The sequence below is a fragment of the Gracilinanus agilis genome, chromosome 6 (genome assembly GCF_016433145.1).
Source record: "Gracilinanus agilis isolate LMUSP501 chromosome 6, AgileGrace, whole genome shotgun sequence".
Classification (NCBI taxonomy): Eukaryota; Metazoa; Chordata; class Mammalia; order Didelphimorphia; family Didelphidae; genus Gracilinanus; species Gracilinanus agilis.
Window position 1 is genome coordinate 219,796,371 of NC_058135.1, and position 8,701 is coordinate 219,805,071.

Consider the following 8,701-nt stretch of genomic DNA (forward strand, 5'->3'; position numbering starts at 1 on the left):
GAGGAAACAGGACTTTGCCCAGGAGATGAAGAGAACCTCCCCTCTCTTATTTAATTCCTATTTCATTTAACTGCAACTCAGTAAATATTTCTTAAGCACCTATTATGTTCCAGGCATTGTCCTAAACTCTGGAAATGAGAGGAAAGTCAAAGGACTATGAAGAGTGAATCAAATTCTCTATCAATAAGCAACTTTTAAGTTAATCGATCAAAAACTTAAGTACCACTACTTAGTACCTTACCAGTCACCAAGTATGAGAGTTCACAAGTCACATGCTACAGCAAGCAACAACTCCAGAGGCCACTGCCCATCCACCCCACCTTGGGCAGTGCTAAGCAAATTGAAAAAACTGCAATTGGTTTCCATGAAGTGGGGGAGGGACACGAAATGATGTGGAAAAAGGACTATTAAAAGTTCTGAACTTCTTGTCGCAGGGACTTCTCCTTTGAACTTCTTTTCCTTTGGAGTTTGTCTCTGGAGGTGAGCTGGACTGAAGGATGAGACTTTCCCTGGAGGAGACTCCCTGGATCCTGCATCAGTTTGCTGGGTGAATAGTTGGCCTTCCTTTCCTGGATTTTGGAGAGATTGATTCCAGAGATTCCTGCCTTGGCTGATAGACAATACATGTTTTTCTCCCAACCTCAGGCAGACAGTGTGAGGAGGCAAGGAACACTTTCCCTCTGAGGCAGGAAGGAGTTAGAAGAAAGCCATATAACTGATGGAAAAAATAAAATATTTATAAAAATAAAGTTTATTATTATACAAATGTAGTTACTATTATTATATTGTTGTTCATTCATTTCAGTCTTATCTAATTCCTTTTTTTAAACACATCTTCTGTCTTAGAATCAATACTGTGTATTGGTTCCAGAGCAGTAAGGGCTAGGCAATTGGGGTTAAGTGACCTGCCCAGGGTCACATAGCTAGGAAGTATCTGAGACCAAATTTGAACACAGGACTTCCTGTCTCTATGCCTGGCTTTCAGTCCATTGAGCCACCTAGCTGCCCCCTTATCCAACTCTTCATGAACCCATCTGAGGTTCTCTTGGCAAAGATACTGGAGTAATTTGCCATTTCCTTTTCAAGTTCATTTTATGGAGGAGTAAACTGAGGCAAATGGGATTAAGTGACTTGCCCAGGGTCACCCAACTAGTAAATATCTGAGGCCAAATTCAAATTCAAGTCTTCCTGACTCCAGTCCAAGCGCCCTATCCCCTTGACTGGGGCACCTCACTGCCCCAGAGCTTCAGTGATGGGGAGTAAAGAGGCAGCAGCCAGAGATCTTGCCCAGTGGTGAGAGGAAGAAGAGCTTCAGCACTGACAACTATTTATACAGAGATTCAATGAAAGGAGGCTTTGCTGGCTCGGGCTTTAGTAAATGACCCTTTAAGAAGAGAGGAGCAGATCCAAAGGATGGCCCAGCCACAGAGCAAGGCAATTTTCCCTCACCTTGGAACTGGGTTCTGAATCTCTTTTTGGGCCCTTGACCCCTTTAGCAGCCTGCTAGAGCCAATGGACCCCTTGTCAGAATCATGGTTTTAAATGTAAAAAATAAAATCCTTAAGATTGTGAAGGAAGTCACTAGAGAAAAATGCATGGAGGAAATAAAATGAAGAATGGTATGCTTCAATCTCCACCAGTTCTTTTTATAGCAGTGGATTGCCTTTTCCCTCACAAATCCCTTACTGATAATAGTTAAGTCATTCACAGTTGATCGTCATACATTATTGTCATTACTGTGTACGATGTTCTCCTGGTTCTGCTCACTTCACTTTGCATCACTTCATATAAGTCTTAACAGGGTTTGGGGGGATCATCTTATTTGTAAAGCATGAATTTCCCTGGAAAGAATGTTTTTCTTTCCCCTACTGGCCCATGAGCCCATTAGAGAGTCTTCCATTTGTTTTTTTTGGGGGGGGCCCACTACATGGTCTTGTCTGATATTTATTATGCCATTATATCTCAATTAAATGCTTTTCAATTTGATTTGTGCTTCCTACCTGGACTCTGCACTGGATGAGGATTTTTTCCTACTGTAACCTAAAAGATGTTAGATCAGGCAGGCAGGCTGCAAGGCACCAAGCTTCAAGAGGGGGATGGGTGGAAAAGCAGTTGGAATTCCTTCCTTAGTCAACACAGAAGTCTGTTGAAATTACTTGAAGAAGGTAGGCCAGTGGCCTTCTTATGAGGACAGAGTAAAACTCCCTCCAAAAGCTGGAATAATTGTGAGAAAGTATATCCCCACAGGAAAAGATGTTTCTAGATAATAAATGAAGTCCACATTCAAGTATAATAGATATAATTTGAATGGGCCCTCTTAGCTGTCTCCTTGAAATCCCAACTGTCAGTTCTACTGGCCAATGGAGGATCTCTCAAGGTAAGTCAGTTGGCTATGGTTTTCTTAGCTAAAGGATTCAAACGCTATCTGGCTTTGTTGTATTATTACTTTTAATAACTAGAGGGATCAAAGGGAAAGGTAAGTTTAAAGGTGAGAGGGATTGGGAAATCTCTTCTTATAATAGTTGGGACAAGTGGCTGGCTTGACCCAGACAGGACTGAAGCCCACCCCCACAGATCTTCTTTTCCCTTCCTACACTAGAACTACTATTCTTAACTAAATAAAGTAATGAATAAATTATTGATGATGTTGATTGAAAGTCATCAGAGTTTGATGATCTGAATCAACTAACTGCCTATAAGATCTTTCAGCAGCAGTAGTAATCAGGTTCAGTGAGGATCAGTCTGGACAGGATACAATAAATGGCTACAGGGTTGCCAGCACAAAGCTTTTCTGATCTGAGGTTCGATAGGCCTAGGAGTATCTGGTTTTCACCACCCTCCTTCCTCCCAGCTCCCCAAACCCAGAGTGAGCTCTGTTTGGGGGTTCTTCCTTTTATACCCTAGTTCCAACCATCCTCAACTGCCCTTGCCTTCTTGGGGTTCCAATGAATGCACTCTAACTAAGATTCTTAATCTACAAGGATGAGTATGTAGATTCTAGAGTCCAGTAGAAAATCCAATAAATGAGCCTTGAAGAAAAAGGTCTGAATTTAGAGTCCAAGGACCTTAGTTTTAGACTACTGACTCTGATAGTTTACTAACTTTGTTAAGGCATCTCTGAGCCTCATTCCTTCAACTATAAAATGGAGATAATAATCCTTGTACTTGCTACCTAAAGGAATTGTCATGAAGAAAACCATTCTTATACTCTAGATATTTTTTATAACCCTAAAGCACTAAAAAATGTAATTTATTATTTTTTCATTATAATTTTACAGCTTTTTGTCCTGAGAGTCCTCCCCACACCAGACCCTGGGTCCTCCAAAGCAATACCACTGAAGCACCCCACCTCTGGCAGATCCTATAACTGGAAAAGCTACCAAAGTTCAGGCTCAGGGATGGAATGAATGTCTCTTATGACTGGAGGCTTAGCCATCTGGAGATTAATTTTTTTTTTAGCCACAGCCACTCATGAAAAGTGTGGAGGAGTTTTGATCTTAATCACTGGAGAGATGAAATCATGAGTCCCTGAAGTATTCTTGTCTTTTCTCACTCCTAAGTTCCAGCCCTGCTCAGCCTTTCTATCTTCCCATCCACTTAACACAATGCCCTGCATTTAAGAATTAGACCTGCAAGGGGCTGCAGAGGTCATCTAGTCCAACCCTATCTTTTTACAGATAAAAAGAAAGAGATTCAAAGAAACAAGGAAATAAGCATTTATTAACTTCCTGCAATGTGCCAGGCACTGAACTAAAAGCTTCACAATCATTATCTCATTGATCCTCATAACCTTGGGAGGCAGGTATTATTATTAATCCCATTTTACAGATGAGAAAACTGAGGAAAGAGAGGTTAAGTGACTCACCCAGAGTCCCACAGGGACTAAGTGCTTGAGACTAGATTTGAACTTGGGTCTCTACCTAACTTCAGATCCAGTTCACTTTTATACTGAAATACACTGCCTACTTTGGTGTATTTTCTATTAATAATCAGCTAGCATACACAGTTAGCTCTTAGCAAAGGCCTTTGCTGAGACAGATAGTAAGACATCAGTTCCATCAACCCTAGGTACATTCTCCTACAAACTAAGTGTCTGTGTGAAGAGTGGAATCAAACTTCAAGATGGTAGAGAATGAAGACCACATTTGAGGCATGTAGGACAGAGGCAATTTCCATCTCCTAGTCCCAAAGGATCCAGATGCCCTTCCTCTCTTCATCATGTTCTCTTGGGGTTTTCCTGGGCTACTATAAGGGGGAAAAAGGTTGTTTTGTTGTTGTTTTTTTTTGGTTCAATATATTGAAAGATGGTCACCAGAGGATTGAACAATTATCAATCCTCAATTAAGAATAATCTCAAGTCAAAATTGACTTTTATGGAAGTTTATTTACAATTAAGAAGAGAGAGAGGAAATAAAGAATAAGAATCTAACCCAGTAGGTAATTTACCACGATCCTCTAATTAATCCAAGTAGATCTAATTAGTCCTCAGCCAAGAGTCAGAGGGTCAGAGGCCCGGAGGTGAATGAAGATTCACAGAGTATATTAAGGAAGTTCCTTAAGAGAAGTTCAGGAAGATTCAGTCAGTCTTTAAACTCACCACCTCCACGGATCAGAAGAGCTAGAAGATCTCCTTCACCATCTGCCCTCTTCACCAGAAGCACCCCCACCCCCACCCCCACTGACTGAGGACCTTCTCCTTTTAAAGGGGTCACTTATGGGTCACTTCCTGTGCCTCCCTCCTAATTTGCATGTCCAATCACAATAGATGCTTCTCATAGTACTGCTTAGGGGGCAGGTCCATTGATTCTGATTCGTCCCTCACTCTAGCATATGTGGGTTAGGACCTCCCAGAATTAGAGGTGCTCTCACCTTTGGTGATTAAATCTAAAGATGGGCAGTGTAGACTTAATCTAATTATCACACTGCTCAGGGGGGTTCCTGAGGTCTGAACCCCTCGGAAGTTCCCTTTCATTCACCAGGACTAGCTCTTGAGGCCAGAACCAACCCTCTAGAGTAGACATTTATAAATTTATTTTCTTCGACTGACTGATACCAGGGGTGCCATTCCTCAAAGCTGCTTATTCCCTGCAGGGACCTTTTTTGTATATCCACACTTGCTTGGAGAGTGAGTCTCCCCTCCCTCAATTTTTGCTCAAATTCTCCCAGGCTGAACTGTTGAATTGCTGGAGGGGATGTCTCCCACTGGTCAAGATGCTGCTGGGCACTAGAGCCTATGGTGGGGAGGGAGGAAGACCAGGATGGAAGGAGAGATAAAAGAGAAATTACCTTTTGTTCCTCTCCTCCTCCTGGCCCAGGGATTTGCTTCACAAATCATTCCAGAGACCATTCCTTAAAATTTACAAACTTTCAGAGATTACCAACAGCCCCTTTTCCATCCCATTGGGATGACCCTTTGTATACTCAGAAAGATCTTTATACCTCATAACACCATATCTTTATAGTTATTTTTAACACCTCACTAATACTATATTCTGGGTTTTCTGGCCTGGGGGATTGGTCAAACATCAACATGTATGGGGCAGCTGGGTGGTTTAGTGGATTGACAGTCAGGCCCAGAGACTGGAGGTCCTGGGTTCAAATCTGGCCTCAGACCTTTTCTGCATTTGTGACCCTGGGCAAGTCACTTAATGCCATCGCCTAGCCCTTACCACTCTTCTGCCTTAGAACCAACACTGAGTATTGGTTCTAAGACATTAGGTAAGGGTTTTTTAAAAATCAACATGTATTTTATTTAATATGATCCTCACACAAAGTTACAGTCTCATGGCTCATTGTGGCATGGAAAGGGCCCTTTTCTCAAAAAAATGTGCTGACAGAATACTAGATTTGGCAGATTTTGCCATGCTAGAAAAACTCTCATATAGTCCTAGTGAGAGAGCCTGATATTCAAGAATCAAATTAGTTAAGAGATACTCATGACAAGAACTTCGGCCACTATGATGAGTTCTTTGGCCAATGGCATCCCATTAAAAAAAGAAAAAAATTAAAAGTGACCCTTCCTCTTCTGCAGACTTCTCCTACATCCACAATCAGTCAACTAACAAGCATTTACTAAGTGCCCAGCACTCTGCTAGCTAGACAACTTTGATACAAAGACAGAAGTGAAATAATCCCTACCTTTAATCATCAATCAATCAATATTTATTAAGTACCTATTTTGAGTAAAGGCATTGTGCCTAGGAATACATAAAGAGAAAAAAGAAAAACAGCATTCCTGCCTTCAAGGAGTTTATAATCTAATGAGAAAGGCAACATGCAAAGAAATATATACAAAGCAAGCTATGAATACTGGATAAGGAAGAAATAATTAGCAGAAGAAAGGCACTGGAATTAAGATAATTAGCTTACAGTCTAATCAGAGGACAGGATATGAACATATATAGCAGTGGTTCCCAAACTTTTTTGGCCTACTGCCCCCTTTCCAGAAAAAAATATTACTTAACGCCCCCTGGAAATTAATTTTTTTTTATTTTAATAGCAATTAATAGGAAAGATCAATGCACCTGTGGCCATCATCACCCTCCTGGATCACTGCAGCACCCACCAGGCTGCGGTGGCTTATAGGAATGTACAAATAGATACAACTGGCAATTGGGATTAGGGGAGTCATTAGCAGTTGATGAGATTAGGAAAATCTTCAAGTAGGAGGTGGCCCTTGAGCTGAGACTTGAAGGATATTAGGAATTCTAAGAAGGGAGGGGAAAGTGTATTCCACAGATCAGGGACAGACATTTCAGGAGCTGAAATAAGATACAGGAAATCCTGTATGAGAAACACTAAGGAGGCCAATTCTATTGTATGTGCGAAGGTGAGAAATATGTGGACTGGAAAAGCAAAATGGAACCAGGTTCTAAAGGACTTTAAGAAAAATTTATTTTGGAACCTAATGGTAATAGGAAACCGCCAAAACTCACTGGACAGTGGATGGCAGACACTGGATAGAGTCAGACTTATTCTTTAAAAAAATAATAATTTTGGCAGTTGTGTGAGAATACATTAGAGAGAGGAAAGACTTGAAGAATAGATGAGTAATGTTGAATGTTATTAAGGCAGACACTGTCAGATTTGAAAACAGGTGAGAGACAGACAGACAGACAGACAGACAGAGACAGAGAGAGAATGATGAGGTGTTCAGGGGGGACCAGCACCTCTGGTGTGAGGGTTTATGAAAACCTTTTCAGAGCTTTTATCTACGCTTGGTGTCTGTCACTCAACTCTTCATCTGTGGCTCCAAGAAGCATGCTCAGCAGCCACACTGTATCCTCCACAGCATGCTGGTCCATCTCCAGTCATCCCGACTTTTGTCTTGCTGCTGGACTTTGATGATTCTGGAAGAGAGATTGAGGCCAACAACTTTGTGCAACTCTGCCTCCCTTAAATCCAGTTCATATTACGAAATATCGAGGGTTAACAGGTTTAAGGTTAAAATTAATAATGATTTTGTGATGTTTATAATTGTTTTAGAACATCAAGATTATAGAATGGTGACATTTTCCATGTTCTGATCCAAAAAAGTCAGTGTGCCCTGGACAGCACCCATATTTTCCCTCTGTCTTAACAAAGTTGCATCCTGGTACATCCCAACAGATGGACAATATAGTTCTTATTCTAGGCAGACGTTTCCCACATCGCCCAATCATCCCTTTCCCCTAATTCTTTTTTTTTTAATTTTAATTTTTTACTAATTACATGTAATAACAAATTTCCATACAAGTTTTCCTAAGTTATATGATCAAACTTGTCTCCCTCCCTCCTTCCCTTCCGTCCCCCAACCCAGTGCTGGCAGGTGATTCAATGTCAGTTATACACATAATATTATGCAAAACATTTCCATATTGCGTGGCATCATTGGTCCTATTTGAATACAAAAGACCAAGAACAACAACAAAAGATGATACATCAGAGTGAGGAAAGACTTGAAGAATATATGAGTAATGTTGTAAAGGTAGTGTCAGCCCTTGAAAAATAGAGAGGAACAGTTATCCTGTTCCCCTGAAAACCAAAGAGCCACAGGCATTATATTTGTTAGCCCTAAAAAGACCGAAGAGCCACAGTGTGCTCAGCAACTCTGCTTCTTTCCGTTGAGCGAGAGAGAAAAACCAACACATGTGGGCAGGCTTGGGATAGAAATAGGACTGGGGAAGAGGAGGAGGTAACGGGTTCTGTAGCATCCCAAGAAAAAGGGGTTGGAGTCTCTGGGGTTGGGCCACAAAGGAGAAACTTCTGCTCAACAACAGGAGATGTTTGTCAGCCACTCAAACTATAAACCAGTACATAACTTTGACTGGAAGGATTGCCTTAGACAGAAAGAGGGAAGTTTGAAAGAGGGGAGGATTCGGGAGGAAGGTAATACATTTTGTCCTGGCCATGTTAAGTTTGGGATGCTTTATAGGATATCCAATTCAAGATACCTAGCAGGAAGTTGGTGATATGGAATTAGAGCTTAAGAGAGAGATGAGGAATAGAAATGCCTATTTAGGAGTCATCACCATAAAGAGGATAATTAACCCCATATGAGCAGATGAGATCACAGAGGGAGAGAGTATAGAAAGAAGGGGGCTCAGGACAGAGCCTGAGGGTATCCTCTTATTTAGGAGCTAAGCCATAATGTGGCTGTAAATCCAGCAAAAGACATTGACTAGGAATGGCCAGTCATGTAAGGGAAGAACTAAAAGAGAGC